Source organism: Bombina bombina, chromosome 6 (genome assembly GCF_027579735.1).
Source record: "Bombina bombina isolate aBomBom1 chromosome 6, aBomBom1.pri, whole genome shotgun sequence".
Taxonomy (NCBI): Eukaryota; Metazoa; Chordata; class Amphibia; order Anura; family Bombinatoridae; genus Bombina; species Bombina bombina.
In genome coordinates this window covers 763,055,552-763,064,624 of record NC_069504.1, presented here as the reverse complement: position 1 = coordinate 763,064,624, position 9,073 = coordinate 763,055,552, and the positions used below count along the sequence as shown (strand labels likewise).

Genomic DNA, 9,073 nt, shown 5'->3' with positions numbered 1-9,073 from the left:
TTAGCCAAACAGAGGAGGAAAGGAATTTGGGAGTAGTAATTAGATAACAAGCTAAAGATGGGTGCATAATGCAGGGCAGTGGCTTCAAAGGCTAATAAGATACTAGCATGTATTAAAAGAGGCATTGATTCAAGGGAGGAAAGCATAATTCTGTCAATATATAAAGCTCTGGTAAGACCTCACCTTGAGTATGGAGTGCAGTTCTGGGGACCAATCGCAAAAAAAAGATATTACAGAACTGGAAAAAGTTCAGAGAAGGGCCACAAAGCTAATAAGGGGATTGGAGAAATTAACCTATGAGGAGAGGCTAGCCAAACTGGGTCTGTTTTCTTTAGAAAAAAGGTGCTTGAGAGGTGGCCTATATTCAGAGATGGCAGAAGCTCTGTTTATTCCTAGAAAATTGTTTCTGACAAAAGGTCACAATTTAAGGTTGGAAGAAAGGAGATTTAATCTCCTGCAACGGAAACGTTTTTTCACTGAAAGAGCAATAAAATTGTGGAACTCATTACCAAAGGAGGTAGTGAATGCCAATACCCTAGATACATTTAAAAATAGTCTGGATACATTTCTGTATATAAACAAAATTCATGGATATGATTGCTAGTATTAAATGAATCACCTTTTAGTGGGGTTATTTAAGCTTAACTGAAGCTTTTTGTAAGTATTTTAGATTTGTATAGGTTGAACTCGATGGACTTCAGTCTTTTTCAACCTTATCTACTATGTCACTATGTTATGTTACTTATATTTGTTTAAATTCTAAGACAGTGGAAAAGAAAAGAAAACGTTAAAAAAGAGCTGTACTATTACTGTGCACAGTTATTATGCTTCTTTAAGTGAGACATGAGTCATGTAATTTTACAGTTATGACATTGGTTTATTCCTGTTCTGGATCATTGTGTTAGTTTTTGATGCAAACCCTGCTTATATTAGCAATGACTTGTAAACTCATTTTATTTCAATAGTGTATCAATAGTGCTCTTTCATTTGCATGATGAAATCTCTCCTTTTTAATAATAATTCTCTGTCTGAAACTCTTCTAGGTTCTTTTAACCTGTTTTAGTCTGAAACGTCATCTGTGAGATTTATAAAAATATTTATAAAAAATATTGGCAAAATTAGAGCAACATTTGAACCCCTACCTGTTCTTTGTATCTGTAGATAATATTGCCCTTGAAATAAAAAAACACCTTTATATTCTATATATATATAGCTCAAAAATCTCAATAAAAAATAAACATTGAAGATGTTAAAATATATATATATATATATAAAAATAATATTGTTAGTATAATATATTTATTGCTTTTAAGTAAATATTTGTTATTTGGTGCTGCTTGTAGATTAAATTGGAGCAACCTTGTATGCACTATTAGTCATATGATGGTAAAATATGAAAAGTTACTTTTTGTTCTTCACTGTTGAACATACAATAAAGAAAGAATTGTTAAAACAACAACAAAACAAAAAATATTGTTAAGATGTTTGAAAAGTGCTCTCTCAAATACATATATATTTTAAGAGTTTAATGTTCCATTAAATTTGAACCATTTAAAAGTATTGCAGGTTGATTGGTAAAAATGGGTGTATATATTAGCATAGTAAATATTATTTGTAACAATGTAAGAAAATATAATATGAACAGTGGAAATAATAAGGTTTTGGTAGCAAAATAATAATAATAATAATATTAATCATCACCATTACTTTAAACAGGAATGCATTAGGTTGGGTAATTTCTTTGGAAGAAAACAATTTGATCCTTCTGGTTCTTACACAGGATGAGTGGGTGGTCATGCAGTTGCATGAAATGTGTCTTCCCTTATGTTACGACCTGACACAATTACCCTTCTGATTTAGAACTAGAAGTCAACTGGTTTTAAATTAATAAACTTAAATAAAAGTTTAGTAGTTTAAAATCTAGATAATGCTATGTAGGAGTAGTAGGGGAGGCCTGGAATTGTAGTGGTTTTCCAGTTTCATACTGAATCCTTCCTAGCAGGGGGTCGGAGGGCTGTGTCTTATTTTTTTGATCATTAAGTTTTCCCTTGCATGTGCTTGTGCCATCCAAAGCTCCAGGTCTGTTTTTGATGCAAACCCTGCTTATATTAGCAATGACTTGTAAACTCATTATATTTCAATAGTGTATCAATAGTGCTCTTTCAATTGCATGATGAAAACTCTCCTTTTTAATAATAATTCTCTGTCTGAAACTCTTCTAGGTTCTTTTAACCTGTTTTAGTCTGAAACGTCATCTTACAATGTAAGAAAATATAATATGAACAGTGGAAATAATAAGGTTTTGGTAGCAACCTTTGGGGCCTACATAAGTGTCATAGGGAGACCAGAAGTGGACTCCCTGTCTAGTATGATGTAGCTAAGATCAAGTATAGTACTTACCCTGCATTACATATGGGGGTAGTAGGGGTGACCCTTAAACCTTCCTGGCAGGGTATGGGACTGCTTGGTCGAGGGGGGACCTTGGTATCTTGCTTGGGGGGCTGTGAAACCTCCTCTTGCTTGTATTGGACCCTCCAGAGTATACAGTGGTGGTTACCCTTTAGGATACGCCAGCCTGGCTATTTTTTGCCTTTCCACCGGGAAAGATTATTGAGAAATGATTTGAAGAAATTGAATTTGGACTGATTATTTTGGATTTTGAGATTTGGCAAGGATTATTGGATTGGATTTGGAATATTGGACACGTTAGCTGGGTAAATTTGTGCATATGTGAATATATGTATATAGTAATTAGATGTTAGTAATTAAGGGGGGGGGGAAAAACTACCCTGCATTGCACATGAAAGTAACCTGGTTTTCCAGTGTCACCCTGAACTCTTAAAGGGACAGTCTAGTAAAAAAATAAACTTTCATGATTCAGATAGGGCATGAATTTTTAAACAATTTTCCATTTTACTTATATCATCACATTAGCTTTGTTTTCTTTGTATTCTTTGTTGAAAGCTAAACCTAGGCAAACTTTGGTTGGGGGAGGATTGTACATTCTTGGTTAGGGGGTCCTGAGGTTTTCCCTTGCATGTGTTTGTGCACGCCAGACCTCACGGTGGGGGTCGCCCTTTGGGGTCTCCCTAAGTGTGATGGGGGAAACCAGATGTGGACCCCCTGTCGATTGTAGTTCAACAAAGAAAAAACATTTTTCATAGAACTTTTGATGCAGATAGAATTAGCCTATCGAGGCAAAAGAATCCACATTGTATCTATGTTATTTTTCACTGCTTGTACAGGACTACAATCTTAGACGTATTAAAGCTGTAATGGGAGAAATACTTTTTCTTTATAAACTGTTTGAATGATGCTTGAAGTAATTATGATGACAGAGATGTTTTAAATGTTTACCCAACATTTTGGCCCTTATCTCAAAACCTGCGCTGCAGAGGGAGGAAATGATATACCCTATGTACAAGGGGTCATCTTCTGTCTTGATTTAGAAGAGGTCATCTGCTCACCTGTAAATCCCTAACAGTAAAGTTAATATTTTCCTGCCTATTGATATTCACTTTCTGTTTAACCCACTAGATGGCAGTATTACCATAACAGAATAATTAGCCATATTAAAAATAGTTATAGAGACATGATTAGTTTCCTTTAATCCTCTAACTAAATATTCTACATTCACCCTCATATCTGTCCTCTCACACTCTACTCCTCACTACAGGCATTTTCTACCCTAAATATGAAAATCATTATTGCAAGGTGCAATGAATATCTCAGAATACTAATATTTAGTACAGTTTTGGTTTTAAGTTTATGTGTTTTATAAGACTTGGATTATATAGCTTCGCTTATATTTGTTTCAATTCTAAGACACAGTGGAAAAGAAAAGAAAACTTGCTAAAAAGAGCTGTACTATTAGTGTGGACATTGGACCTAGTAACAATATCCTTAGTTACAAGGCTTCTTTAAAGGACAAGTTAATACAGTAGATTTACATAATCAACAAATGCATGCTAAAAAGACAATGCCATATGTCTTAGGGGTAGATTTATTATAGTACAAGCGGACATGATACAATGTATCGTATCATGTCTGCTGCACATCGATAAATGATGACAGCATACGCGTACTGCTGATGCGATGCGAGGGGGTGTCAATCAACCTGATCGTTTCCGATCGGGTTGATTTCTGTCGGCGGCCTCAGAGCAGGTGGACAAGCTATGAAGCAGCAGTCTTTAGACCGCTGCTTCATAATTGCTGTTTCCGGTGAGCCTGAAGGCTCGCACGGATACAGGGGCATCAAGCTCCATACGGAGCTTGATAAATCGGCCCCTTAGTCTGAACTTCAAATGAGTAGTAGACTTTGTTCTGACAAATTTCAAAGTTATGTCTATTTCCACTCCCCCATGATAATGTGACAGCCATCAGCCAATCACGAATGCATAAACGTATATTCTGTGAATTCTTGCACATGCTCAGTAGGAGCTAGTGACTGTAAAAGTGTAAATATAAAAAGACTGTGCACAATGTGTTAATGGAGGTAATTTGGAAATGTGTTTAAAATTGCATCCTTTATCTCAATTATCAAAGTTTAATTTTGACTTGAGTGTCCCTTTAAGTCATGTAATTTTACAGTTATGACATTGGTTTATTCCTGTTCTGGGTCATTGTGTTAGTTTTTGATGCAAACCATTATATAAATAAGTAATGATTTGGAGATTCATTTTATTTCAGTAAAGCTATAAAAATAAAATAAATCCCTCCTTTTTAATAAAAATTCTCTGTCTGAAACTCTTCTAGGTTAATTTAACCTGTTTTAGTCTGAAACGTCATCTGTGAGATATTATGACCTGCCATAAAAATATTTATAAAAAAATATTGGCAGAATTAGAGCAACATTTGAACCCATAGCTGTTCTTTGTATCTGTAGCAGTGGTGTATTTATGTTTTGTGCTGCCCTAGGCACTCACGGGATGGGAAAAAAGGGAGGTAAAGGAAAGCAGGAAGGGAGGGAGAGAGAAAAGTGGTGAGGGAAAGAAAGGAGTAAAAGAAGGGAGCAAGGGAGGGAGTTGAGAGAAAGAAGGGAGGGAGTTGAGGGAGAGAGGAAGGGAGGGAGAAAAAAGGGAAAGAGGAAGGGAGGGAAAGAAAAATACACTTTGAAACAATCACTGCCCTTTACATGCAACAACATACAGTAATTACCATTATTCAAGTAATTAAACTTTTTAAGTGTCCGTTTCCTATTTACTCCATGGGTTCATGAATGCAGAGAAAGCTAGCTATTCAAATGTGAAAAGTTGTTATTTTTTGTTCTTCACTGTTGCACAGACAATAAATAAAGAATTATTAAAACAACAAAAAATATTGTTAAGATGTTTGAAAAGTGCTCTGTCAAATGCATGATATACATTTTAAGAGTTAAATGTCCCATTAACTTTTAACCATTCAAAAGTATTGCAGGTTGATTGGTAAAAATGGGTGTATAGATTAGCTTAGTAAATATTATTTGTAACCCAATTTTTTTCAAATATATTTGTGGAAATTATAACAATGTTAAAAAATATAATTTGAACAGTGAAAACAATACAGTTTTGGTAGCAAAATAATAATAATAATAATAATAATAATAATAATAATAATCTTCACCATTACTTTAAACAGAAATACATTAGGTTGGGTAATTGTTTTGCAAGAAAACAATTTGATTCTTTTGGTTCTTGCACAGGATGAGTGGGTGGTCATGCAGTTGCATGAAATGTGTCTTCCCTTATGTTGTTACCTGACACAATACCCTTCTGATTCAGAACTAGAAGTCAACTGGTTTTCAGTTAGCAAATAAAAATAAAAGCTTAGTAGTCTAAAATCTAGACTATACCATATTCTTAGTAGGGGAGACCTGGTATTGTAGAGGTTTTCTAGTGTCACCCTGAATTTTTCCTAGCAGGTTGTGGGAGGCTTTAAATAGGGGAGGGCTGTGTAATCTTACTTGAAGGGGATCCTGAGATTCTCCTGTGCTTGTGCCATCCAAAGCTCACGTTGGTGGTTGACCTTTGGGGTCTACCTAAGTGTCATAGGGGAGACCTGAACGACTATCTGCCCAGTGTGTCTAGCTAAGATCGAGTAGTACCTACCCTGCACATGAAATTAACCTGGCTTTCCAGTGTCACCCTGAACTCTTAAAGGGACAGTCTAGTCAAAATTAAACTTTCACGATTTAGATAGGGCATACATTTTTAAACAACTTTTCGATTTACTTATATCATCAAATTTGCTATGTTTTCTTTGTATTCTTTGTTGAAAGCTAAATCTAGGTAGGTTTATATGCAAATGTATAAGCCCTTGAAGGCCGCCTCTTATGTCAGGGCATTTTTACAGTTTTTTACAGCTAGACAGAGCTAGTTCATGTGTGTCATATAGATGAAATTGTGCTCACTCCTGTGGATTTACCTAGGAGTCAGCACTAATTGGGTAAAATGGAAGTCTGTCAAAAGAACTGATATAAGGGGGCTGCCTGCAGAGGTTTAGATACAAGGTATTCACAGATGTAAAAAGTTTATTAACCCCTTCCCGGCATTAGGACGTTCCATGCCGTCCTAACCAAGCTGGGCTTTAGCGCCGTTAGTACATCATTAAGCGTCCTAGTTGCTTAGCTGTCCTAAAACAGTAGCTACTTCCTATATAATTAAAATCATGCAACAATCGCATTATTTAAAGTTTTACTCTTTTGTTTACATTGGACCTTTATGCTGATGTAGACAAATGAGTCCTGGCAGGAATATAACTGTGTTGGTTATGCAAAAAATGGGGAATGGTTAATGAAGGGATTATATATCTTTTTAAACAATAAAAATTCAGGAGTTGACTCTCCCTTTAATAGCAAGGTGTGGGAGGCATTGGTTGGGGAGCTAAGGGGGGTCCTGAAACCTCAGGACCCCCCCTTAGCATGAATGCACAGTCCTCCCCCCAACCAATGCCTCCCACACCTTGCTATTAAAGGGACAGTCAACTCCTGATTTTTTTATTGTATTCCCTTGCATGTGTTTGTGCCCTCCAGAGCCCTTTGGGGTCTCCCTAAATTTTATGGAGGGGACCAGATTTGGAGTCCCTGCCAGCTCTATCTCAAGAGAAAAAAAAAGAAAGAAAGAAAGAAAAAGAAAAGAATAGAGGAAAATACCTATCCTGCAGTGCATATGGGGTCAGTAGGGAAGACCTGATATTGCAGTGGTTTTCTAGTATCACTCACTCTTGTACGAAAAGACACCTGAGTTTGTGGTGGTCGCTAGTGGGTTCTCCCTAAGTATTATGGGAGAAATCAGCTGTTAATATGATCAAGTGTAGTACCTTTTCTGTGTTGCATATAGCAGCGATTCTCAAATCAAGGCCTGGTAAATTGTAGTGTATGTAGTATGAATGAATATTTATTGGTGTAAATGGGGGAAGACATTCATTGGTGGGCTGGTATCACATAACTGCAGTGCCCAGGTCCATACCTATCTGCTCCTTGTCCCACGCAAGGCGGTTCTAGACAAATTTTACTGGGGGGGCCAAGGTGGGGCCAGTGTTTAATCAGGGGGGCACATTAAAAAACAGAAACAAATTATATATATATATATATATATATATATATATATATATATGTGTGTGTGTGTGTATTAATGTATACATACACACACACACATATATACACACATCCATTCACACACACACACACACATATATATATATATATACATATATATATATATATATACACACACCATACATACACATATATACACACACATCCATACACATATATACACATGTATATACAGTACATACACACACATATATACACACGTACATACACACAAATACATACACACACACATACATACACAAACACATATACACACACATACCACATACATACACACACACATAGATACATACATACATACACACACACTCACATATATATATATATATATATATATATATACACACACAACCATACACATATATATATATATACACACACACACATATATATATATATTATATATATATATATATATATATACACACACAAATCCATACACATAAACACAGAAACATATATATACAGTATATATTTACATCATTTTGTTAACCCCACACTTTGACTAGACAACGTTTCAGGGACTGGGAAGCATATAAATCGCCTTGATCTTGTCTGGTATTTTTCAGTCAGCTCAGTGGCCAGCTCAGGGGGGCCACAGGGGTGCCAGGGACATTTTTTCAGGGGCACTGGCCCCTGTGGGCCCCTGTGTAGCACCGCCCCTGCTATCTATCTATCTATCTATCTATCGTACGTTAAAGCTAAATAGATAAAAAAAAAAAGAGAAGTGGCTGTTGTATAAGATCTAAAGGGGCACATTGTGCTCATACAATTATTTGGACCTTCCTGGTTTGCACTGTCTTTAGCTTCCACATAATGCTGCTGATTCCAGGAGAGCGTTATATCCAACAGAGGGCGCTCTTAAGTGCACTGTCCACTCAATATTCCAGATCAGACTTCATTATAATTTGACAAATTAATTTTGGGTAAAATTACCAATAAATTCCAATGATTACTAAATAATTTGATTTACTTTGTTCAAATTATTTTCAATAAAGCTGTGTTCCTGCCTCATTCCTGCTTATTACTTCTGTAAAATGTATGTTCCTGTACTGCATAAAAATAATAATAATGATAATAAAAGAAAAAACAATGGGGGGCCATGTCCAAACAGCGATCCCGTACAGGTGCACTTCTCTAGAGCTTTAGCCGAGCAGCCGTTAATCTGATGATTTTTGGAGACATTCTAAAGTAATAATTAATCATTTGCCACTTATACAATAGAAGTACATAGTAGTGCGCTATATATCACGGTATTTACTGTATTCCTGACACTAGAGCACAGGATCAGATGACAGAGGCCTAAGGCGGCGGATAACAATTAGGTAAAGCACCCCCTATGCACCCCTAGGTAACCTGCCTTAACTGAACAGAAGCACCCATGCACTGAGTTTGTAAACAAGGAAGAGAGCAGAAACGTCTATAATCCTCACAATACAACAGCTGAAAATGCCCCCATGGGGGATACAGGTTTGCAAA

General features: G+C 36.1%; 2 non-coding genes across 2 annotated transcripts; both read left to right on the top strand.

Annotated features, from left to right (window-relative positions):
- Positions 1–1,759: 1,759 nt before the first annotated feature.
- LOC128665397 (small nucleolar RNA U13) lies at positions 1,760–1,857 on the top strand. Its single transcript, XR_008403150.1, has one exon. It is a non-coding gene; the product is annotated as a small nucleolar RNA U13 (small nucleolar RNA).
- A 3,802-nt stretch (positions 1,858–5,659) lies between these two features.
- On the top strand, positions 5,660–5,756 carry LOC128665410 (small nucleolar RNA U13). Its single transcript, XR_008403162.1, has one exon. It is a non-coding gene; the product is annotated as a small nucleolar RNA U13 (small nucleolar RNA).
- Positions 5,757–9,073: the final 3,317 nt, after the last annotated feature.